Raw genomic sequence first — 418 nt, 5'->3', positions numbered from 1 at the left:
TCCCTGCGCCCGCCCACCTTCCAGGCTCCGAATGCCTCCCGAATGAGATGTTTAGCAAGATATATATAAAAGAACATTTCCAGAACAGGGTTGTTGGTTGTAGCTGTGTTGGTTTAACGACATAGGCAGACACAGTTCTTTGGGTAGATGTGATATCTTTTATTAGACTGTGGCAGGGCACTGTGGGTGCCTGCCACTTTAAAAACTGAGCCAAGCAGCCAGCAGATGCTTGATTGCGGTGGCCATTTTAGATCTTTGGCCACCTATATAAACAGAGTGTTTTGCTACTGGCAGGCTGAGGCAGTAACATTGCCTGGCTGCAAGGCTTCATGTATCATCCTGAGGGTAAGGGCAGGAGCTGTAGGGGATGGCTAAGAGGCTCCTGGGCCTGGGTGTGACCTAAAACTACACTCTGCCA

The sequence above is a fragment of the Gavialis gangeticus genome, unplaced genomic scaffold (assembly GCF_001723915.1).
Source record: "Gavialis gangeticus isolate Ggan-Ray unplaced genomic scaffold, GavGan_comp1, whole genome shotgun sequence".
Taxonomy (NCBI): domain Eukaryota; kingdom Metazoa; phylum Chordata; order Crocodylia; family Gavialidae; genus Gavialis; species Gavialis gangeticus.
Note: the sequence above shows the minus strand (reverse complement) of the source record.